This window comes from Dermochelys coriacea, chromosome 1 (genome assembly GCF_009764565.3).
Source record: "Dermochelys coriacea isolate rDerCor1 chromosome 1, rDerCor1.pri.v4, whole genome shotgun sequence".
Lineage (NCBI taxonomy): Eukaryota > Metazoa > Chordata > Testudines > Dermochelyidae > Dermochelys > Dermochelys coriacea.
Genome location: NC_050068.2, coordinates 293,328,335 through 293,353,787, shown reverse-complemented (window position 1 = coordinate 293,353,787; position 25,453 = coordinate 293,328,335). Strand labels below are relative to the sequence as shown.

At 42.5% G+C, this 25,453-nt stretch overlaps 1 long non-coding RNA gene across 1 annotated transcript; it reads right to left on the bottom strand.

Moving 5' to 3' along the window:
- Positions 1-685: 685 nt before the first annotated feature.
- Positions 686-22,085, bottom strand: LOC122457820. Its single transcript, XR_006277493.1, has 3 exons — positions 22,075-22,085; positions 8,259-8,268; positions 686-964 (listed from the first exon to the last, which is right to left on the bottom strand). It is a non-coding gene; the product is annotated as an uncharacterized LOC122457820 (long non-coding RNA).
- Between the last annotated feature and the right edge of the window lie 3,368 nt (positions 22,086-25,453).

Genomic DNA, 25,453 nt, shown 5'->3' with positions numbered 1-25,453 from the left:
TTGTACACTGACCCTTTATGGGGCAATGGATGGCTAATATCTGAACTGTCCAAGAAAGGGCTCGACAGTGCAGTACACACATTTTGGGGGAAAATCCAGGACTGGGAGTGTATTGGGGTCACCCTGCAAGTGGTAAACAAGGCTGCTGGAAGTCAAAGCATGGATGGTATGTAGTTGACGTGCTGCTGGGGTCAGAGTTGCTGGACCAGGACTGCAGCTCTACACAGACTCTCAGGATGTGACGTGCATGCTGTTTGGCTATTTTTAGAGGCCCAGATTGGGAGCTTGTGATGTTTCCCTGGTGTTGTGTGGACTGGTGATATGCTAGGTCACTCCAATCCTTGACTCTGGTTGCCAGCCTTACCTTGCTCTGCTGTGAGAGCCCACACTCCCGGGTTGTTCATGCACAGCCTTCGTATGTAAGCTGCTCCCAGCTACATGAGTGAGCACTTTTGGCCAGCCACTGCTTGGATTGTGCAACCAAATGACACTAGCCGATATCTCCGGTCCCACACACAGCCCTAAGAACCTCCAGCTTGCAGTGTCCAGTTACACTTGCTGGATGCTGCAAGCTTATATGAGTTCATCTATTTAACAAAAAAATTGATATGTACCAAGCTTGTTATCCCAAGGGGAGTCTCTGACACACTTTAAACCAAACACACTGCTTCAGGTAAAACAAACAAACAAATGTATTAACTACAGAAGATAGGTTTTAAGTGATTATAAGTCAAAGCACAAGAAGTCAGATTTGGTCAATGAAAGAAAAGCAAAACACATTCTAACCTGATCTTAACTCTTTCAGGGCCCTTACAAACTTAGATGCTTCTCACCACAGGCTGGCTGGTTGCCCTTCAGCTAGATTCTCCTCTTTGATCAGCACTTCAGAAGCTTGGTGGTGGTGTCTGTAGATGGAGGTGGAAGAGCGAGAGAGCATGGTAAATGTATCTCCCTTTTATCATGCCTCATTACCATAATCATGCCTCATAACCGTATACATGAAATTGCAACCTATAATATTACTATAACAACAATGCTCAGTGCATCATGAGCCTTCCAAAGACACCCAACATGACAAACTTTGCATTGGATACCACACAATCATATTACAAGGATGAACAAGGGGGGTGCAGGGTGTTCCCTCAAGATACAGAGTGTCACAGACCTACAGTAGCAAAGCATTGTGAGACACTCAAAGTTGCAGGTGGTAACAACTCCTCACTACTATGGATTGTACCCCTGAATGCCATAGCTCCCCAGATCTCTCTCTGCATTTGGCTCTCTACCCTACCATACAGCCCTCAGCCCTCTTTATGGCACCATTACTTCCTTCATGTTCCCTTGATGTGTGTGAGAGAGACCTGGGGTTCTTGTGCTGGAGGAAAGGGCACAGACCAGGGACACTGGGGACAATAATAGGTTGATTGGGGCCATCAACAAGGCGGCCATCATAATCTCATTGGCCCAATGGAGATTCTCTGGAAAAGGTAATGCCACTTGTAGCAATCTTATTGTTTCTACAAAGTCGATGGTAGGGATCCCCCTTTAAGGAGGTTTTTTTGAGCAGATGCAACTAGGAGAGGCCCAGGGGCCATGGCTCATGGAAGTGTTCTCTCAGGAATGGAAGCTAGAGCTGTCATGGGGCTAGAGGTGACTCAGAGGCACAGAGTTTCTGCCTGAGTGGCTTTGACCTCTAACTCAGACTGAGGAATTGTGAAGTTCCTTGGGGATATACAAGCTTCTGTGCAGGTAGTAAGGCTGGTGTTCAGGGCCAAATTAAGGCAAAAGCAAAACAGGCCAATGCCTAGGGCCCCAGCTCATGGAATTACATGAGATCAGATTCCCAGCTTTCATATAATAAACAAAACAACAACACACCTATGTTTCTACCACCTTAAAGAAGCAAAAAACAAAAACAAACTAACAAACAAACAAACAAAGCTTTCAAATGTGAACTGTGTGTAACTGAAGCCTATCTACCTTTAGACAGCCTGAAACACTAATTCCAAGAGCAGTGAACTGCCACATTGTGGAAAGTCCCTAGGACCCCAGGTTCTCTTAATTTGCACCTGCCTGTTCTATGCAGGGGCAAACATGCATTCTCACCCACACCCTCTGAGAGAGAAATTTGAGAGATTTCCATGCCCTGAACTCCTTGCAACAAGGCTATCCAAGCTCCAAGATATTAAGGAACAATTCAACATTTAAGTTGAAGTCAATAGGATCTAAACAAATCTCACAGTTAAGCACATACTTAAGTCCTTTGCTGAATAGGGGACTAAAATAAGCTTCCCTTAAAGAGGTAAGAAAAGTGAACACTACTGGGAAGACAGACCTTCTTGTCTAATAAATTTGAAGCAGTATAATGGTAAAATGTTATTTAAGTAAGTGACAAACTCATTTAACCTTTCAGCTGAAACAAGAATATATAATTTATAATTTGTACAGTCCAATTTTTGAAACTCATAACTTCATTTCTGGCTTCATATAAAATTTACAAGCTGTAATAAGTGACCAGTGATTGTGAAAATAATTTATATTAATTTTATTCAAATTCAAATAAGGCATGTGCTATGCTGTATGAGAACACATAAAATAGAATGAAATAATCCTCATTGGATAATCTTTGACAGGATTATTAAAAGACTGAACAATTTATGATTCCTATTGCAGATATATTTATCCTTACCCTAGACAGTTAATATGAGGTGTAGCATTTTAATAATGCAAATAGCTGAATGTTCAGTTGAGTATGAAAGGGAGCCTGATCTTAGATAATAATTTGAAAACTAACTTTCTAAATATCATGATAAAGCATTCATCAGAGTCGTATTGATCTTTAATTGGGGCTTAGGTTAGTTTGTATTCTTTCACTTGTATTGATTTGTATGCAAGCTGCAAAATAAAATCTCTTAATTTAATACATTATTTTATGTTATTATCTTGATGGATGGCAAACATTCTAGAAATTATATAAAATTCTTTATGCAGTAAAACTTAATTTAATTCATAACAGATGAGTTTTTGTATTTGTACATTGCATATATTGCAAGGAGAGGTAAACAATGCTGTGTTACAATCAATGTGCACAAGGACCTAAACCTACATTTGGGCTTAGTCTTTCTCTCAGTAAAATCAAAAGCAAAAATATCACATCTATTTCAGTAGGAGGAAGGTCCCGACAGAAAGATTTCATCTCTATAGGACTATTTTTCAATAAGTTGCTCTTTTGTTTCAAATGAAGCTGAAAGGAAAGGCAAGGAGCACAAAGCGTTAACTTGTTGCATTTAGCCACACCTCTGAGTAGGTTACAGAAACAATCTCTTGCCCCTCTTCCACCCCACTTATTCCCTGAGAGGAATCTGCATGCTGCACCTTCCCACTCCCTGTTCAGCTTCTCAGGTCAGTGCACAGGGGTTTGGGGCCATGATCCATCCCCTCAGCACAAGCATTAGAACTAGGGAGAATCTGTTCCAGGTATCTGCTCATCACTTATGAAGAAACTTCCACATGATGAGGAGAAATGTGCACTATGTACATTGTCTTTGATAAATAGATATGGCTACTTCAATAAATAGTGGAAATATTGAGACTAATCCAAGTTAGGCCCCAAACCAAGCCTAGTGGTGTCAACTCTCAACATTTTACCTCAGAGTCCCACAGTTTTACCTCAGAAAAATGTTTCTAGCACTCATAATTGCAGAGAAAAGCTTGAAAAACAAGAACCCTAAAAATTTCACCACCAAAAGACAAAAGCTACAGTAACACTACAGAGTTTACACTCAAAGCTGATGGGAGAGAGCTCTCCTGTCAACTTAATTAATCCAGCCCCATGAGCAGTGGTAGCTATTTCAGCAGAAGAAGTTCTCCTGCCGACACAGCACTATCCACATTGGTGCTTAAGTCAGTGTAACTTACATCACCCAGAGGAGTGGCTTATTCACACCCCTGACTGACATAGCTTATACTGACGTAAGATGTAGTGTGTATATAACCAAAGACAGGGAAGAAGGCACAGTAGTTAGGACATGTTGCTGGTACTCATTACACTCGGGTTCAATTCCCAGTTCTGACACAGTTTTCCTGTGTGATCTTAGGCAACTCACTTAGTCTCCCTGTGCCTCAATTCTCCATCTGTAAAATGGCAATTCCCTACCTCGCATATGTGTTGAGCAGATAAATATATTAAAGACTGTGAGATGCTCAGGAACTACAGCAATGGGGGCCACGTAAGATAGAAATAAAAAAACCCACAACTTTTTGTGTGTCTAACTTTCTGATTTTCAAGCTAATCTAGTGATTTTTAGGGGCCTGATTCATGATTTTTGAATGTGTTGGGTAGCAAACCACTCCCACCAGACCAGAAATCAGAGGAGCACAACAGAGGGTTAAAGATGACCTCCTTCCCCACCACCTGTGCCAAGCAGAGCTGTGACACAGCTGAAGATCTGGCTTCCTAGCTTCACCAGTCCTTTCTTTACATATAGTATTTGTACTTATTCTAATATATTCCCCAAGACCTTATATTATTTAATAAACAGGTGATTGCAGTGGGACAACTTTATATCAGATGTAACCCCAGTGAAGTCTGTGGAGTTATAGCAGGGAAGAAATTGACCCTGTATATGTCTGAATTAAAGCACAACACATGTATTTTATTTTAACTGGGAATTCTCCTTTGCTGCAGGAATTTTACAGATTGCTATGGTCAAATGAATTGCAGACAGCCCCCTGAGGACAGAGCCCTCTTTTTTATTTAGAAATTTCCATGTATATTATGATCAGCCTTCAAGTAAAGTCTAAATACAAAAGACCAGGAAGGGAAAATAAGGAGAAAGTTGCCTTTTACTCTGCTCCATTTTTCTTTTTGATCTGAAAGGGAATCAAAACATCATGGCTTCCACTGAGAATGCCTTGTTTGAGATCTGCAACTCTTTTATACTGAACACAATAAGGATTCTGGTACGGCCTAATCTTTATGCTGTTGGAGCCAATAGCAGAACTCAATGGACTGACCTGGATTTCACCCTTAAAGCCACATGGAATAACTACTGCAATATAGACTCAATATTCACTACTACCCACCAAGCCAAAAATGTATGCAAAATACATTTTGCAAAACAGATTAATAGGAAATTATAAAATCCCATTTTCTAGTCAAGGGCTCCATGTCCAGTATCATCTTCCACAAATGTACACTTCATGTACACTTCGACAAATGTACACTTCAAATGTACACTTACTACAAAAAATGCAGATATCAGTGGCTAGAGTACGATACAGTTAAAACTCAGATTTGAATATGCTTAGATAAAACTGTAACACATTTCTTAACTCCAAATAGATCAGACATTCCAATTACATTCATAGATATATGCTCTACTCCATCAACACACTGCACTATGGGGACACGTACAGAAATCTGACATAGTTTAATGAATCCCGAGACTGTATTTCTTTTAAATTTGTAGTACACAACACCAAACATTAAAACATCCAATAACACAATATAGAACAAAACAAAAGGGCTAAGTTAAGGTTGGGTGGGTGATTTGTGTCTGATGGTGTGACAGTAAGTGATGAAAGATTAAATGATTTGGATTCTCTATGTGAGTCCATTCACTCATGTGGGGGAGGAATTATACATATAATTTAGATCTTTGCTTCTATCTATCTCAGTATAAAAAAGGAAATGAAATTTCTGAGCATACAAATTCCTTAGCTGGTACCTCCCATTCTAGACACCTTGACAAAGAGCCTTGTTAGTGGGGAAATAATTTGATACTGTGAAAAAAGTCTAAATTGCTGAAATTTAATTCAAAATTAATATCAACCTTTGCTGTCTTTGAAGCCATCTAAATGGATTGCTTTATAGTAGGAAGCTTTGATGCCATTTTAATTCACCTAGGAGTAGAAGGACTCTGAAAAAAAATATTGCCCTCTTCAGTATAATTTAGTGCACCTAAATTCTGGCTGAGGATACTCAGTGTATTCCAAGAGAGCAGAAAAATTAGCCACGTTTCAAATACTGAGTTTCTTTAAATTTGTGATGTAGCATTAGGAACATGTGACTAGGACTCAGATTCCACTCATCTATATCGTTTCACTTTAGGTAAGAATTAATAACGTGCTTCACTATTTTAGTTAAGCATCTTTCAGAAACAGAATGCACAGGTTGGGTTTGGTTTTCACAAGGCACCTCGATCCAATTTGCTATAAAATCAGCCTCAGATTTCAACAGGGGGACTGAAGTAAATGGAACATGCTGGAGGTTATAGTGCACATAAGGAGCAGGGAAAAAAACCCTGTGTGATAATATCCCAGGAAAATCTTATTTCAGGTTTTTTAGGATTGGATTGTAATCTTAAAATCCAACCTATGTAAGAGGCAACACATAGCTGCATGGCCCAAGGAGCAGGACATGGACCAGGCTGTGGCTTTCAGTCTGGCTCCTCTTCTCCCTCTGTTGTGAGGGCTTTGGGGACAGTTATCCACCCATCCTTTAGCTGATGCAGATTACTTTCCCTCCTGAACTATTGGAGGAGTAGAGCCAATTTAAGGCACCAGCTGCTCTCCCCTTTCCAGCAATGCAGATAGCCTATATAGGACTTTTCAGAGTGCTCCTTAAGCCCCCTTACCTATGCAGTTGTGCATCAGGGTTCATGATCAAGCCCTTAGCAGTTGTTCTATGTAACCCTTCTGCCAGGTACAGTCAGCAGCCACAAGGGCCAAATTCCATATTTAGGGATTCTTCTTAACAATACAAAGCAGAACTGGCTTGAACCCCCACCCAGCAACCTGTGAAAACTAAACATCACCCCTGGGTGCCTCTAAGAGGCAATGCTTCCCCACCTGCAAGCACCAAGTCTGTGTAGGAAAAAAGAAAGTTTTTATTAAAATGGAAAGGGAAAGCATTAATATGAAAAAACAGGAAAAATACATTCAAAAGCATGTTAGTACAAGAAAACTCCCACCCCACAGTATGCTGGGCAGTGTTCTTTGCCCCAGTTTCCCACCTTGCGGTGTGAAAGTCTGATGAACAATTGTCCCTTTAGCATGCCACTCCCCTTTCCCTCCACTGCACCCCATTCACAACTCTCCTTGGCCAATGGTGCACTCACATGGGTTCACTTATGACTCCTGAAAAGTGGTGGAGGGTATCAAGTAATGTCTCTGCTACTGCTCTGCACCTCTGCAACTGGCTTATTGCTAGCCCTGTTTTCACTGCCTTCTCTGCCACTTTTATAACTGCTGCTTCTGCTTACTGCTCACTGCCACTTTTGTGATGCTGTGTTCTGAGATTCCACGACTTAGCTTAGCTCTTATATAACTCTTCTGCCAGGTGGAATTGGCAGAGACAAGGACCAGGTGTAATATCTAGGGGTTCTCTTTCAACAATACAACCAGAACCAGCTTGAGCTCCCACCAGTAACTGGAGAAAATTACACACCAGTCCCTGGGTGCCTTTAAGAGGCAATACTTCCCCTCTCAGAAGCACTGAGTCTGTGTGTAGAAAAGAAACTTTTAATAAAAAGGATGAAAGTAACCCAGCATTAACTTGGGAAAACACCACAGGCAGAAGTCACAGGCATAAAACCATAAGCAAAACACCCACCCCAGAATACTTTCGGCAGTGTCTTTTGCCTCAGGTTCTGAAGTCTAATAACCAAAAGTTCCTTTAATGTGCCCCCCCTTCCCCCTCCTCCACATCCCACTCATGGTTGTTGTCCTTGGTCAGTGAAGACCCAAAAATTCAGAAGTGCAGTCACATGAGTTCACCTCTCACTCCATGAGAGGGGCGGAAAAGGCATATTGCTCACTCCACCTGCTGCTCTGCTCACTCCACTGGTCACTCCACTTCACCTTCTGGGATGTTTTGAGCTCCCACCATTTAATACAGCTTTCAATGATTTCATCTCTCAGTGATTTCAACAGATAGTAGGAAAGCCTCACTGCTAGCATAGGCTGGACAGTCTCTTTCACAAGAGACAGTGATTTCAGCTCTATTGATGCATAGCAAAAGACTCTCAACTGAGTTTTATCGGCTCTATAATCACACAGTGGAGAGGGTCAAATGTTGCGTAGGACCAATAAGTAGCACACCAGGTACAAACACCTGTCCCCACCCTCTCTCATCACTATTAGGCTTTGGCGCCTTACCCCCTGCCTAGCGAGTGCTGTTCATTTGAGGGTGAGTCCCTCAATCATGGCATGCCAAGCACAGTTCTGCTCCCCTTGATTCACACACAGATAACAACCCTTTATTACCTTTGCTTCCAATAACAAAGTGACTTGCAATCCAACTTGCCAAAAATGATCATTTGGATAAAGCATCCCCATCATGCTGCTCACCTAGGCAGAGTAGGTGTGTCCATGCAAACAAGGTTGGCTCCCGAAGTGCTTTCCCCAGCTCATCAGTAGATGTCAGGGAGAGTTCATTCAGACCCTGCTTAGTGATTTGACAGGGTAGCAGGAAACCTCGCTACTAGTGCAACTTCTGTACTGTCTTTCACTGCAATACCAGATCTAAAGCTTAGCCCCTATACCTGTTCATCAGGTGATTCAGTTCTAATAATCACTAAATAGAAAAAAAGGACTCTTAATGAAGCCTAATCAGTTCAAGAGATGAAGCAAATAATATATGACTTTTAAAACAGAGACCATACCATTAACTAGGAATACCTATCCCAACCTTCTCTTTTCTACAGGGATTTGGTATCCCTATCACTGTTTAGCAAGTGAGGTTAAGGTTTAGGGTGACTCCCCAAGTAAGTGCAGAGCTAATTATAGTTCTGATGCCCTTTACTCAGACAATAAGGATAACATTTCATTACCTCTGCACTCAATACTAAAGTGAAATGTAACCCAAAAACAGTCAAAATTGATCACGTTGGTAAAGCAGCTCCATCTGCTGAGCTCTTAGGCAGAGTAGGTGTGTTTATGTAAATACAATCTTCTCCTGAAGTTTTTACCCCAAGTTCGTCACTAGATGACAGAGGAGAGCTCATTCATACCCTGCTTCCATGTATATATCCAAAAAAAACCCAGAATTTCCAATACTAAGAGAACGACTTCCTTTGTAATTAATGTTATATTACTTATATTACTATAAACTATTGACATGGTGATACAAACATCATTAAGTACCATTTGATGTGGTGTCCCAAGAGATTTAGGACAGGTTACACAATGAAGGTGAGAAGGATTACACTATATGGTTTCTTTGATGTGCACACCTCTCCCCTGGATGTCAGTGGAACTCCCTGGCCGTAGTGAGAGCTGCTTATGGTCCTTATTGAAATGATAGTTTAGCAGTAAAAGTCCTGTCTGAAAGAATAATGGAAATCAACTTAACGTATCTTATTGGGTTACGAGCTATTATTTCCAAAGGGGTGGGGAATGGGAATACCTTTTCTGAATGCTGAGAATACAACCTTACTTATGGCAAGAAGTTTACAATGAAGCACAAGATCCTGTGTGCAGTGTCTTATTCCTTGGTAGCTGGGGATATTAATTCACGAGCTCTAGGCAAGCACATTGATCTTCCCAGCTATCCAGAAATGAAATGTCAGGTAGAGCTATTTTTTCATTGCTATTCCAAAAGATTGATTAATCCACAGTACTGTTTTCTTGCACTTAAAACAGAAACTACCAGGTGACCCCTTCAAAAATTCAGGTTCACATGGTTTCAAGTTTTATGAATTCCTATTTGTCCCCAGCCTGATAACCACCCATAAATGGCTTCAGATAGTGTACATGTGCTACAAATCTAGTCTTGGGAGTGAGATTGTTTTATAAAGAAAAAAAGTCTTAAAATCTTCTGTTTTGCTCACATTGGGCCCAGTTCTGCATGGCATGTGTCCCCTAAATTCCAAATGAAGTCCATGAGAATGTTGAAAGCACAAGAAATACAGGATTAGGTCATGTGTGTTATGCTGTATTCTGTATTGTAATTATTTAAAACAATGTCTACACTATGAGAAAGCTACCTGGGTCACCTAGAAAAATCAAAAAGTGCTTACTAAATCAATGTAACCAGGTTTTAAAAGAATCCCTTAGAAATTCTAAGTGTGATAGGAATATAAGTATTGCCATACCAGCTCAGGCATTGATCCATCCAATAGATAGTATTTTATCTAGCAGTGGCCTATGCCATGTGCTTCAAAGGCAGGTCCAAGAAACCTTACAGTGGGCAATTATGGACTAACTTCCCCACATGAAAGGTTTGTTCCTAACCCTCATTAATTAGAGATTTTTTAATGCACTGAAGCATGAGGTTGGGTTTATATGCCTTCTAAAACTCTTATTTTTACATTATTTCTATTGCAATTCTTGATATTTTCTTCATCCATATAAACATCCAATATTTCTTTGACTGCTACTAGGATCTTGACTTAATTGGTATTATGTGACAGTATGTTCATGGCTAATTTCAATCCAAATATCCATAATTCAATAGACAAGGCTGTAAGAAAATCACAGTTTGGTATTTTGTTGTGGAAACTGCAACTGTTAACACACACTGCAACTTCTTATACATGCCACAACTTTGTTAGGTGTTGTGACCCCATGCACCAGGTTGCACTGCTACTCGCTGACATTTGGTCAGCTGCCCCTCCGACATAATGGAGGGGCAGCTGGGCCACATCTAAGTGAATGGCACTACCACTGGCACACGTCACCACACCACTCAGATTTGGCCAGGCTACTCCTCTGTCATGCTTGCCCTCGAGAGCCAAGCTGCACATACAGCATCTCTTCTGTGCTGCTGCCTACTTTGGAAGGCTGCATGACTTGGAAGAAGGTGCTGGAGATTTAATGTGATTGAGCCATTGGGTGCTTGTGGGGGGTACCCAGGTTGAGTAGAAGCCTGAGACTAGACCCCCACAGTAGTGTCCGCTGATGTCTGACCACACCAGAGCTGCAACTTTAATAGTATCTTGTGAGCAACCTTGTCAAAGGCTTTTGCAATCAAATTGTCAACCAGTTCTCTTTTTTGCTGTTTTGCTGACACACTCATAGTTGTATGCAGTGGTATTGTGGTATGACTTTCTATCTCCATAATCCACCCTAACAATTCTACCTATTTAAGTTTCTTTTAGGTTTTTAAGGTACTTAAGCATATTGCTTACTTTACAACTCACATGTTTAAGTACATTGCTGATTTGGGGTCTGAATGGGCTATACTGATACCCATAGTGACCCAGACTGACAGCTTTAAAAGAGAGTTCCCCCTTCAAGAAGCCCAGCATAAAAAAATATGCCCTGCATCAATATGCCTGTCTTCCAGCTTCATTTATGGCAGTGTAATGTATGGTACATATTTTGATAGGTTTGAGGCCCCCCTCAATATGTGTGCGCCCCCCAACCTTCATCCCAGCACCAAGGACAGCACATTTGGACAAGTAATACTTGCTCATCAAAATGTGCCAACTCTCCTGATTTTCATCCCAACTCTAATGAGAACTCATTTTGATGAATAATGGGAGCCAGTCAAAATATGCCCACTTCACCAGTCCCTGGTTTAAATCCCAGCCTCAAAGAGAACACAATTTGATGGATATAGGAAACACATTTTGTTAGGGCATGCCCATTCCAGGCAAGGTATGGAAACTAGAAGGTGGGCACATATCTATGGGCTCCTCAAACCTGTAGATAGACTTTTCCATTTGGAAAATGTTGATTGAGTTCAATGTGGTTTTAACAATGAACATGTAATTAATGTAGCTAGCTTGTTCTTTACATCATATATGTATTTATTTATTTTCATTAATAAATATTGTGTCAGCACAATTCTGGGAACAGTGCTTGTTAGTAAACAGATACATCAGAATGGGAAGTTCTAAAACACAATGAATTAGTTTGACTGTTATACAATAATAATGGCTGTTGAAAAAAATTGGGCAATGGAGTTGTGACACTGGGCCAAAAAGGGTTAAACAACCAGCAGGCTAATTGACCCACATGCAATCTTTAGAGACATGTTAGTAGATAATGTTTGTGGTTTTGTGTGTTTACATATATATTGTTAAAGGTTAACAATGTAACCAAACAGTTCCTGTCTATCACTGTATTCTGTTAATTCAGAAATGAAAAGAAGATGTTAACATGTAAATGTAGTGATCTTAAATTCTCTTTGAAGTTTGTGGTAAATCACCTGCAAATGGCAGGAGACAGGCAATTTCAGCATGTTAATCCATGTAGCTAATTACTGGTGATGTTTAGGAAATATGAGGTTACTTCAAAGAAATATTGTTCACCCAATGACTGCATGCTTGGGACCTGATCCTTTCATCTCAAATCCGCTTAAGCTTCATAAGGGGAAGTTTAAGCCACAAGATGGAAGTCTGCAGTTCAATTCTGGATCTCCCAGATATTGGAAATTAGACTGTACCTATGGAATAATTCTGAAAGAACTCTTTGCAACTCTAAAGCTCACCATTTCTATTTGAAACTGACCTAAGAATACTATTCATGCCTATATGCATAATGATCTTTTGCTTGAAGGGAACTGTATTTCTGGCTTCTGGGTAACCAGTAAAGCATTATAGAAACTGTTCTGTTGCTAGCATATTGAATCTAAGTATTAGAATAATCACCAGTTTTAGGGAGTGTCTGCCCCATTCTTTGTGGTTTGCCCAAATGAGCAATCTCAGCATTCCTCAATGCCCACCCTGCCGTGACTCCAGTATGGGAGTAATAGATTTTTAATGGTTAGTTTGAGAAATCTGTGGACACTTCTCACCAGATGATTAACTTAATAATTTTTATTAATATTGTAAGGCAAGTATAAATAATTAGAACTGGTCAAAGAGGTAAGTATTTTCAATGAAAAAGTTTGAAAATCAAAATAATTTCATTTTGTTCAAAAATTGCAATGAAATTTTCTAATGAAGTGAAAAATTTTGATTTGAGTCAGTTTGATTTTAAATTTCATTTTGAATTGAACAATCAGAAACCTTTGAAGGAACCATTTTTTTTATTTCCTCTGAAAATTCTTTTCTCATTAAAAAAAAAAGAATAAAAATCCAACCAGCTCTCATAAATATATGAATAAATAAACAATGTAAATAACTTAAATTAGGTCACATTTTGTAACTAAACTACGACTAAAAGAATAATAGGAATAGTGATATTTTTCATGCAGAATGACCCTAAATCACTCTAGAAATGTTGGATCCAGTTGTACTAACTTTATGTTGGTAAGCACTTACTCATATGAATATTCCCATTTACTTCAATGGAAGTACTTACATGGGTATATATTCACTTATATAAGGAATTATTTCATCTTCCAGTAAAATGCAGTCAACCTTGGACAACTGTATAACTTTAAACAGTTGTTTAGTACAGGAGGTATCCTTACCCAACTGAAACTGCAGGAGGAATTTAGATAGACATACTGCAATTAGCCAAATTGAAATTTGATCAGGACACTGGTTCTAACACCCCTACTCTTGTGAAAAGGGTTATGGGGTCATTGATATGTACAGTTGGTCCGAATCTTTTTTGTAGGTATCTTTCTTCAAAAATGGCAAACTCAGCAACACAGTAAAGAACTATTCTGAAATAATAAGGGAAGAGTGCAATGATCTCTTGCCCAGTTACTGTTCAGGACTGATGCTACTTAGTTTATGAGATCTGGAAAAATTACAACCCAAGGGTTGTAGTGTCACTTTAAATTTGGCAAGTATAAGAACAAATACTTAAGGCCTGAAAAGTAAAAGTACTAAGGAACTTTATACATTTAACTACCTTTTAACAATATCATGTGTATCATTTATGATGAAATGAAATATAAGATATGCTGCTTCTTAGACAATAATGTGTTACAGGAGAGAGAGAAATCAACATTACTTACAGCACCTCTATTGGTATCCCATCATTTTCTGGATCACTACATCTTTTAGAAGTTTCTCCCTATATGGAAAAATACTATACAATTTAGGCCCCAATTTTGCAAAGCACTTATTCTGTGTTCAGTCTTAAGCATCTGAGTAATGCCATTCCTATTCAGCAAAGCACTCAAAAGCCTGATCCAAACTCTCTGCAGTCAGCAGAAGTCTGATGACTTCTATGTGTATGGATCAGGCCTTTGAGTGGCTGCCTAAGTATGAATGCTTTGTCAAATATGAATGGAATTATTCACATACATACATACAAGTGTGTTGGTGTACTGGGCGTTTATAAGGATTAAGCTAACAAGATTCTGTAGCAATATAATATCTATAGGATATTGAGGTAGATAACAGTATTTTTGAGCCAAACAATAGAGTTTTATATTAGGGATATAAGTCTCTATCAATCTCTATAGGCAGATTCAAAAACCTAAAGAGAGGTTATCATTTTCTATTAACTTCCACAGGCCTTTGTCATAAGGATTGTGATGACAGGCATAGAAGTTTGTTCCATTCCCTCCCCTCCCTGTCCTCACCACCGCAAAAAGGTACTAAGCTCGCAGGCTCATTAAATTCAGATATGCAAACAGACAAAAGTGATCCTCACGGCTACCTGATTTTAATTCAAGATGCTCTGTGCAACTATAGTATGAGGAGGCCATGGTCCAATAGAATGGTTGCCTTTCCTGCATTCTTATTAGCTAGCTAGGTGCCTCAAAATGTTTTGTCCTGTGCTGTATAATCATTCTTGGATGCCCTTCCTGAAAGGAAACTGCAGTGTCATTACCTGCACACTCACCCACCCTTGCAGATATCTTAAATTATCACTGTTCAATATATTGTTCTGAATAGTCTTCTGTTCCCTTATGGAAAAGTTATCATAATTTATTAAAGAATGTTGTTTCTATAGAATATGTAAACCAATTTCTAGCATGCAGTTCTATAGCAGCGGTTTGATTAAACTCAATAGGTTGGTTTGAAATATTATAGAAAGAGTATCATTCTCTATTAAATGCTGTAAACTATTTACAGTAGTTTCTATCAAAATCTCTTAGTTTCATCCCTATTAAATTCCATAGGCGTTTTCCATAAACATTACATAGGACAGGTCCAAATAGAAAACCACAGAAACAGCCAAACCATAGGTACTGTTTAAGCAGAGAAAATGATTTCAGATTATTACCCCTATGTTAGACCTCAGAGAATAATTTGCAGCAGATGGTATACTCAAACAATTTAGCCACTTTGCCTTGTGGAATGTCAGTGAGCAGATTGGGATTTCCTCAGAGTTATTCAATATTCAAATTTACTTGTGTATGTGTTTTGTTTTCGTTTTTTTTTGTGAGTTGTAATTTATTATTTGTATTCCCTAGGTTGAAATAACGGGTGGAGCAGACTTACCTGCTCCATTATCTCCCTTGTGTTTTTCCTGGGACTGCGTGACTCTACTCTACCATTTACCCAGAGGTGTGATTTAAAAAGTCCAAACCTAGTCCAGAGGAATTGTATGAACAGACACGGCCCTATTTTCCCTCACTTTGGGTCTATTGAAGATTCTTTGAACAGATTCTTGTCTTCTAATGTGTTGACAGGGCACCTCCCATAGTGGAATATAAATATCTGATAATAAATAATAAATAATAATAATAAATAGTTGCAAAGGCTGCTGGCACATCCTTGCCTGGCTTATTTAACTGCCTCTATGTCAGGGTTCTGGTAAATGTATTTTTAGAAATATGTCCTCTTATTGTGGCAGCCTATTTAAAAAAATACAGTTTTGGGGTGCTAGCTTCCGATTTATTTCCCTTGAACATTCACAGAAGAAACGTTTGATGGGATATTTGTGAACACAAGCACTAAAAGAGTGTGAGCATGCCTAAAATTCATTTTAAAGAAAAATTTTACTGAGTACTCACAGAATTTTTTTTCAGTTTTGCTCTGTGTCAGAGTCTGGCCAGCTCTTCTTGACCTGCTGCTCACAAACTGGGAAGAATTAGTAGGGGAAGCAAAAGTGGATGGGAACCTGGGAGGCAGTGACCATGAGATAATTGAGTTCAGGATCCTGACACAGGGAAGAAAGGAGAGCAGCAGAATATGGACCCTGGACTTCAGAAAAGCAGACTTTGACAATCTCAGGGAACTGATGGGCAGGATCCCCTGGGACAATAACATGAGGGGGAAAGGAGTCCAGGAGAGCTAGCTGTATTTTAAATTATCCTTATTGAGGTTACAGGGACAAACCATCCCGATGTGTAGAAAGAATAGTAAATATGGCAGGCGACTAGTTTGGCTTAACAGTGAAATCCTTGCTGATCTTAAACACAAAAAAGAAGCTTACAAGAAGTGGAAGATTGGACAAATGACCAGGGAAGAGTATAAAGATATTGCTCAGGCATGCAGGAGTGAAATCAGGAAGGCCAAATCACACCTGGAGTTGCAGCTAGCAAGAGACGTTAAGAGTAACAAGAAGAAAAGGAGTACTTGTGGCACCTTATAGACTAACAAATTTATTAGAGCATAAGCTTTCGTGAGATACAGCTCACTTCATCGGATGCATTTGGTGGAAAAAACAGAGGAGAGATTTATATACACACACATAGAGAACATGAAACAATGGGTTTATCATACACACTGTAAGGAGAGTGATCACTTAAGATAAGCCATCACCAGCAGCAGGGGGGGGAAAGGAGGAAAACCTTTCATGGTGACAAGCAAGGTAGGCTAATTCCAGCAGTTAACAAGAATATCAGAGGTACAGTGGGGGGTGAGATGGGAGGGAGAAATACCATGGGGAAATAGTTTTACTTTGTGTAATGACTCATCCATTCCCAGTCTCTATTAAGCCTAAGTTAATTGTATCCAGTTTGCAAATTAATTCCAATTCAGCAGTCTCTCGTTGGAGTCTGTTTTTGAAGCTTTTTTGTTGAAGTATAGCCACCCTTAGGTCTGTGATCGAGTGACCAGAGAGATTGAAGTGTTCTCCAACTGGTTTTTGAACGTTATAATTCTTGACGTCTGATTTGTGTCCATTCATTCTTTTACGTAGAGACTGTCCAGTTTGGCCAATGTACATGGCAGAGGGGCATTGCTGGCACATGATGGCATACATCACATTGGTAGATGCGCAGGTGAACGAGCCTCTGACAGTGTGGCTGATGTGATTAGGCCCTATGATGGTATCCCCTGAATAGATATGTGGACAGAGTTGGCAACGGGCTTTGTTGCAAGGATAGGTTCCTTATAAAGAACCAACCTTCCACACAAACTTCCTCGTGGCTGGACTTTACAAAAACTAGACAAGCCATTTACAAAACACACTTTGCTTCTCTACAAAAGAAAAAGGACACTAAGCTATCTAAACTGCTATATGCCACAAGGGGCCACAACAATGGTTCCCGTAACCCACCCAGCAATATTGTTAATCTATCTAACTATACTCTTAGCCCAGCAGAAGAATCTGTCCTATCTCGGGGCCTCTCCTTTTGCCCCTCCACCCCCACAAACATGATACAGTTCTGTGGTGACCTAGAATCCTATTTTCGACGTCTCAGACTCAAGGAATATTTCCAACACACCTCTGACCAACATATTAACCCACAGAGACCTTCCTGCCAACACTACAAAAAGAAGGATTCTGGGTGGACTCCTCCTGAAGGTCGAAACAGCAGCCTGGATTTCTACATAGACTGCTTCCGCCGACGTGCACGAGCTGAAATTGTGGAAAAGCAGCATCGCTTACCCCATAACCTCAGCCATGCAGAACACAATGCCATCCACAGCCTTAGAAACAACTCTGACATCATAATCAAAAAGGCTGACAAAGGAGGTGCTGTCGTCATCATGAATAGGTCGGAGTATGAACAAGAGGCTACTAGGCAGCTCTCCAACACCACTTTCTACAAGCCATTACCCTCTGATCCCACTGAGAGTTACCAAAAGAAACTACAGCATTTGCTCAAGAAACTCCCTGAAAAAGCACAAGAACAAATCCGCACAGACACACCCCTGGAGCCCCGACCTGGGGTATTCTATCTGCTACCCAAGATCCATAAACCTGGAAATCCTGGACGCCCCATCATCTCAGGCATTGGCACCCTGACAGCAGGATTGTCTGGCTATGTAGACTCCCTCCTCAGGCCCTTCGTTACCAGCACTCCCAGCTATCTTCGAGATACCACTGACTTCCTGAGGAAACTACAGTCCATTGGTGATCTTCCTAAAAACACCATCCTAGCCACTATGGATGTAGAAGCCCTCTACACCAACATTCCACACAAAGATGGACTACAAGCCATCAGGAACAGTACCCCCGATACTGTCACGGCTAACCTGGTGGCTGAACTTTGTGACTTTGTCCTGACCCATAACTATTTCACATTTGGTGACAATGTATACCTTCAAATCAGCGGCACTGCGATGGGTACCCGCATGGTCCCACAGTATGCCAACATTTTTATGGCTGACTTAGAACAACGCTTCCTCAGCTCTCGTCCCCTAATGCCCCTACTCTACTTGCGCTACATTGATGACATCTTCATCATCTGGACCCATGGAAAAGAAGCTCTTGAGGAATTCCACCATGATTTCAACAATTTCCATCCCACCATCAACCTCAGCCTGGACCAGTCCACACAAGAGATCCACTTCCTGGACACTACGGTGCTAATAAGCGATGGTCACATAAACACCACCCTATATCGGAAACCTACTGACCGCTATTCCTACCTGCATGCCTCTAGCTTTCATCCAGATCATACCACTCGATCCATTGTCTACAGCCAAGCGCTACGATATAACCGCATTTGCTCCAACCCCTCAGACAGAGACAAACACCTACAAGATCTCTATCATGCATTCCTACAACTACAATACCCACCTGCTGAAGTGAAGAAACAGATTGACAGAGCCAGAAGAGTACCCAGAAGTCACCTACTACAGGACAGGCCCAACAAAGAAAACAACAGAACGCCACTAGCCATCACCTACAGCCCCCAACTAAAACCTCTCCAACGCATCATCAAGGATCTACAACCTATCCTGAAGGACGAAAACAGACTCCAACGAGAGACTGCTGAATTGGAATTAATTTGCAAACTGGATACAATTAACTTAGGCTGGAATAGAGACTTGGAATGGATGACTCATTACACAAAGTAAAACTATTTCCCCATGGTATTTCTCCCTCCCACCTCACCCCCCACTGTTCCTCTGATATTCTTGTTAACTGCTGGAATTAGCCTACCTTGCTTGTCACCATGAAAGGTTTTCCTCCTTTCCCCCCCCTGCTGCTGGTGATGGCTTATCTTAAGTGATCACTCTCCTTACAGTGTGTATGATAAACCCATTGTTTCATGTTCTCTGTGTGTGTGTGTATATAAATCTCTCCTCTGTTTTTTCCACCAAATGCATCCGATGAAGTGAGCTGTAGCTCACGAAAGCTTATGCTCTAATAAATTTGTTAGTCTCTAAGGTGCCACAAGTACTCCTTTTCTTTTTGCGAATACAGACTAACACGGCTGCTACTCTGAAACCAGTAACAAGAAGGGTTTCTTCAGGTACGTTAGCAACAAGAAGAAAGTCAAGGAAAGTGTGGGCCCCTTACTGAATGAGGGAGGCAACCTAGTGACAGAGGATGTGGAAAAAGCTAATGTACTCAATGCTTTTTTTGCCTCCGTCTTCACAAACAAGGTCAGCTCCCAGACTGCTGCACTGGGCAGCACAGCATGGGGAGGAGGTGACCAGCTCTCTGTGAAGGAAGAAGTGGTTCGGGACTATTTAGAAAAGCTGGACGAGCACAAGTCTATGGGGCCGGGTGCGCTACATCCGAGAGTGCTAAAGAAGTTGGCGGATGTGATTGCAGAGCCATTGGCCATTATCTTTGAAAACTCTTGGCAATCAGGGGAGGTCCCGGGAGACTGGAAAAGGGCTAATGTAGTGCCCATCTTTAAAAAAGGGAAGAAGGAGGATCCAGGGAACTACAGGCCAGTCAGCCTCACCTCAGTCCCTGGAAAAATCATGGAGCAGGTTCTCAAGGAATCAATTCTGAAGCACTTTGAGGAGAGGAAAGTGATCAGGAACAATCAGCATGAATTCACCAAGGGCAAGTCATGCCTGACTAATCTAATTGCCTTCTATGACAAGATAACTGGCTCTGTGGATGAAAGGAAAGCAGTTGACGTGTTGTTCTTTGACTTTAGCAAAGCTTTTGGCAGGTCTCCCACAGTATTCTTGCCAGTAAGTTAAAGAAGTATGGGCTGGATGAATGGATGATAAGGTGGATAGAAAGCTGGCTAGATTGTTGGGCTTAATGGGTAGTGATCAATGGCTCCATGTCTAGTTGGCAGCCGGTATCAAGTGGAGTGCCCCAAGGGTCGGTACTCGGGCCGGTTTTGTTCAATATCTTCATTAATGATCTGGAGGATGGCGTGGATTGCACCTTCAGCAAGTTTGTAGATTACACTAAACTGGGAGGAGAGGTAGATATGCTGGAGGATAGGGATAGGATACAGAGGGCCCTAAACAAATAGGAGGATTGGGCCAAAAGAAATCTGATGAGGTTCAACAAGGACAAGTGCAGAATCCTGCACTTCGGATGGAAGAATCCCATGCACCGCTACAGATTAGGGACCGAATGGCTAGGCAGCAGTTCTGCAGAAAAGAACCTAGGGGTTACAGTGGATGAGAAGCTGAATATGAGTCAACAGGGTGCCCTTGTTGCCAAGACAGCCAATGGCATTTTGCGCTGTATAAGTAGGGGCATTGACAGCCAATCGAGGGACGTGATCATGCCCCTCTATTTGACATTGGTGAGGCCTCATCTGGAGTACTGTGTAAAGTTTTGGGCCCCACACTAGAAGAAGAATGTGGAAAAATTGGAAAACGTCCAGCAGAGGGCAACAAAAATGATTAGGGGACTGGAACACATGACTTATGAGGAGAGGCTGAGGGAACTGGGATTGTTTAGTCTGCAGAGGAGAAGAATGAGGGGGGATTTGATAGCTGCTTTCAACTACTGCTTTCAACTTTCATCAACTGATTCTTTGATGGCTACAGGAGTGTGATGGAAGTAGATACATTAGCCCCAGATTAAGCAGGTCCCTTTTCCCTGGGTAAGACAATGGAGTGGTTCCAGAACAATCAGGAACTTTTTGGAACCAATTAAGGCATGCAGGCTAATTAGGACACCTGGAGCCAATTAAGAAGCTACTAGAATCAATTAAGACAGGCAGGCTAAGCAGAGCACCTGGTTTAAAAAGGACCTCACTTCTGTTAGTGAGGGGTGTGCAAGGAGTGGGAATTGAGAGGGCGTGCTGCTGGAGGACTGAGGAGTACAAACGCTAGCTGGCATCAGGAGGAAGGTCCTATGGTGAGGATGGTGCTGGGGGGAGACCATGGGGAACTAGCCCTGGGAGTTGTAGCTGTCACGCAGCTGTTACAGGAGATGTTGTAGACAGCTACTATCCACAGAGCCCTGGGCTGGAATCCGGAGTAGAGGGCGGTCCCAGTTTCCCCCCAAAGTGCCCATCTGACACAGGTGGAGTTGACCTGGTCTGTGAGACACACCAGAGGGAAGGTCTAATTTGGAATGGGATCTGGCCTGTCCCTGACCCATTAGGTGGGACAACAGAGACTGTGGAGATTGTTTTCCCTTTCCCCCATGCTGGCCAGTGATGAGGTTAGCTGAGTGAATGGCAGGTTTGTGCCACTAAAAAAAGGAGCCAAACTGAGGACTGCCATGAACCTCTGAGGCGAGCAAATCCACTAGAAAGTGCAGGATCCACCAAAGAAGAGGAGGAACTTTGTCACAACTGGTTTTAGAGGTGGGATTAGGTGCACAGCGCAGCGGAAGAAGGATGGTGTTTTTAAAAAAAGGAAAGGACATATTTTTTTCCACCACCACAATGGATGACATAGTGCGAGTACTGATACAAGCCACGGTTACCCAGCAGGAGGCTATCCGTGTCCAGGCAGCCGCCCAAAGGAGGCAGTGCAGCTGCAGTAAGAAACCAATCACCTGTTGATGGACCAGGCTGTTCAAGACTGTGGTATGTTGTGGGAACTGGTAAACCAGGTAAAGACCTTTACAAAGCTGAATGACGGCCATGAAGGGGCACCTATCATATGGACCAGCAATTGGCTGCAGAAAATGATGTGGGAGGATGACGTAGAGGCGTACCTCCTGGCCTTTGAGAGGACAGCCCTGCAGGAGGCTTGGCCCTGAGAACAGTGATCTGGCATCCTCTCTCCATTCCTGTATGGGGAGACCCAAAAGGCCTATTATGATATGTCTGAAGAGGCTGTGGCAGACTTCCCCCAGCTGAAAGCAGATATCCTGGCCAGATCTGGAGTAACAAACGCAGTGCGGGCCCAGTGATATCACGAGTGGAGATAACCCCACAGTCCTAATTATATGACCTCACCCATCTCGCACGAAAATGGTTACAAAATGAGTCCCAGAATCCAGAAGCGATACTCAAGGTTTTGGTCATTGACTGATACATGTGGGGACTACTGCCAGACCTTCACACCTGGGTAAGCCAGAATGAACCCTCCACCTATGATGAGGTTGTCGCACTGGTAGAAAGGCAAAGGATGGCAAGGGAGCTGACCTGACCAGTTAAGGAAGAGGCACCCTGGGTTAAACTAGCAGCACCAAGCCCCAGAGCTTGGGCGACTGGGCCCCCAGGAAGGCCCACCAGAGGGAAAAAGGCAGGGGTTGAAGGCCCACTGGAGTCCACAAAAAGTCAGAGCACTGAGGGTGAAGAGGATTGTGACATTATACTGCCCAAACCCAGAGATCAGGGAATGCCTAGGGCCCATACAGATGTTACACCTGCGGGGAGTGGGGACATATAACCACACAGAGCCCCAACGCTGAGAAGACTATGCAATGTAACCTGGGGAACTGGGCAGACCCATGCTCCCTAGTCCACCTTGTGGGGGTCACACTAACCTCGCATATGCACACCAGACCAGTGAAAGTAAATGGGGTAGAGACCACGGCACTGGTTGATTCGGAGAGTGCTATCATGCTTATCTCAGGGAAGCTTGTGAAGCTGCAGGCTAAACGTAAATGGATAACATGCGTCCATACATATGGGGTTGGTTATCTCACCATCCCAATAAAAATCAAGATCCACGGGAACACTACTGAGGTAGCAGCAGGTGTAGTCCCTAAACTCCCATACCCGGTGCTCATAGGGAGGGACTTCCCAGGCTTTGGAGACTTGCTTCTGGTAGGGGGATTGGAGAAAGGGGGAAAACCTGAAGTTAGTGAGGCATCCACAGTAACTGTTAAGCCCCAATCTTCTCTGAAATATCCCCAGATTTGTTCTCCACTCCCAGGCAGGGTAGAAAGATGAAAAGGGAAAGAAGGGCAGCTAAGGTCTTGGGAACCCAAATAATGACCCAAAGCCAGAGGATTCTTCATAGGTAGGGCGGACCTGAGCAGCTGAAAAGGAGGCCACACAGGAGGGAGAAGCACCTGAGTCTGACCCCCACCCTAATGCCTCTGAATCAGTAGAGGTGACAGAGACTGGCCTCCTAGATCTCAGGCAGATTAGCCTCAAGAGAGAAAATTTTGGACGGGACCAGGCTGAAGACCCAAGGTATGACAACATTAGTAAGAAGGTGACTGAAATAGATGGGGTCCCCGTGGAAGGGAAAGCCCAGGGACCAGGACCCTATTTCATAATGAAGAAGGATCTCTTGTACCGGGTTGCATCAATACAGGGGCAGAAGGTACAGCAGCTCCTCATACCTCAAAAACACCAGAACACTGTATTAAGTCTTGCCCATAGTCATCTTTTGGGGGGTGATTTGGGGGTAGAGAAGACCCTAGCATGGGTCCTGTGACTGGTCTTCTGGCCCAGAGTACATGAAGACGTGAGGACGTACTGTGCATCCTACCTGCAGTGTCAGCTACATAGTCCCCATCCCTACTTGAGGGCACCTTTAGTACCCTTTCCATCATAGAGGTCCCCTTCGAGAGAATAGCCATGGGTTTTGTGGGAGCCCTGGAGAAGATGGCTTGGGTCCACCAATATATACTTGTTGTTCTGGACTATGCTACTTGCTACCCAGAAGCCGTCCCCCTGCAGAAAACAGCCTCTAAAACAATAGCCAAAAACCTGAGGGGATCTTTGCCTGAGTTGGGGTATCAAAGGAGCTATTGACAGACCAAGGAACCCCATTTGTGTTGAATCTAATGAAGGACCTCTGTGCCCTGTTCCATATATATACCCTGAGAACTTCAGTCTATCATCTGCAGACCGATGGGCTGGTAGAAAGCTTTAACTGAACCCTCAAGGCTATGATAAGGAAGGTGGTAAGTCGGGATGGGAAGAATTGGGATACCTTACCTTACATTTGCCATCCAGGAGGTACCTCAGGCCTCAACCGGGTTTTCCTCCTTTGAGTTATTATATGGGCCGCCACCCCTGTGGCATACTACATATCACCAAAGAGATCTGGGAAGAACCACCCAATGAGGGAAGAAATATAATTGAACATGTGCTGCAGATGCAAGACCGGATAGCTCAAGTCACCCCTATTGTATGGGAACATTTGGAAAAGGCGCAGGAGGCCCAGTGAACCCATTACAATCGACAGGCAAAAGTGGGATAATTCCAACCATGGGATCAGGTGATGGTATCAGTACCCATGGCAGAAAGCAAGCTTTTGGCGCAATGGCAGGAGCCCTATGAGGTGGCTGAACCCGTGAGGGAAGTAACCTACAAGATGCGGCAGCCCGGACACTGGAAAAATGAACAGCTTTATCACATTAACCTCTTAAAACCTTGGCACCCACAAGAGGTATGTGTAATGGTCCAAGAGGCCCTAAACCAGTAAATAACCTGCAAGGGCAGATCAGGATATCCCCTGATCTGACACAGAACCAGAAAAAGGATGTTTTGGAGATGATCAGCCAGTACCAAGACATGTTTTCGACTATACCAGACCAGACCACTGAAACATATCACCACATTATCACAAACCCTGGTGCAAAGGTAACCCTGGCGAAAAGGGAGGAGATCAAGGCTGAGGTAAAAAGGATGTTGGAACTGAAGAGTCCCACAGTCAATGGTTGAGCCCGATTGTGTTGGTGCCCAAACCCGATGGTACCTCTAAGTTTTGTAATGACTTTCACCGGCTGAATGAGATATCCAAATTAGATGCATACTCCATACCCCACATCGATGAGTTAGTTGACCACCTAGACAATGCCCAATTTTTGACCATCCTTGATTAAAAAAGGGATATTGGCAGATCCCCTTGGCGGAGGACGCAAAAGAAAAAACTTCATTTTCTACACCCAAGGGACTGTTTCAATATGGACACAGGAGGACACAGTCAATATGGACACAATATGGACACGGTCCCCATCTGACACAGGAGGAGTTGACTTGGTCTGTGAGACACAACAGATGGGAAGGTCTAATTTGGAAAGGCATCTGGCCTCTCCCCAATCCACTAGGGTGGGACAACAGCGACTGTGGAGATTGTTTTCCCTTTCCCTCATGCTGGCTAGGGATGTGGTTAGCTGAATGAATGGC